The sequence below is a fragment of the Blennius ocellaris genome (genome assembly GCF_963422515.1).
Source record: "Blennius ocellaris genome assembly, chromosome: 1".
Classification (NCBI taxonomy): domain Eukaryota; kingdom Metazoa; phylum Chordata; class Actinopteri; order Blenniiformes; family Blenniidae; genus Blennius; species Blennius ocellaris.
In genome coordinates, this window is record NC_137650.1 from 37,153,430 (window position 1) to 37,153,892 (window position 463).

Genomic DNA, 463 nt, shown 5'->3' on the forward strand with positions numbered 1-463 from the left:
GGTCTCATGTTTTCATGGTCACATGGTCTCATGGTCACATGGTCACATGTTTTCATGGTCTCATGTTTTCATGGTCACATGGTCTCATGGTCACATGGTCTCATGGTCTCATGGTTTCATGGTCACATGGTCTCATGGCCACATGGTCTCATGGTTTCATGGTCACATGGTTTCATGGTCTCATGGCCACATGGTCACATGGTCACATGGTTTCATGGTCTCATGGCCACATGGTCACATGGTCACATGGTCACATGTTTTCATGGTCACTCTTTTACACACCTGGCAACTTTCAATCTGAAACCCAACAAGGTTTAAACACAATGACCTTTTTTAACAAATTGTTCTATTGTTGTTCTACTTCAAGGATTCTTTCAGAATTTTTACATGAGAAATGTTTAGAAAATACACAGTTTTTTAAATTAATTGTTTATCTTGTGCTGAGATAATAAACTATCAAATG

At 39.1% G+C, this 463-nt stretch overlaps 1 protein-coding gene across 2 annotated transcripts in view; it reads left to right on the forward strand.

The window, feature by feature from the left end:
* LOC308136319 (lactadherin-like) overlaps positions 1 to 463 on the forward strand; it is a 9,394-nt gene extending 8,931 nt beyond the window's left edge. For both annotated transcript variants that reach the window (XM_080504629.1, XM_080504630.1), the window contains exon 10: positions 1 to 463. This exon is cut by the window's left edge and continues 766 nt beyond it. The gene's annotated coding sequence lies outside the window, so the exon portion shown is untranslated.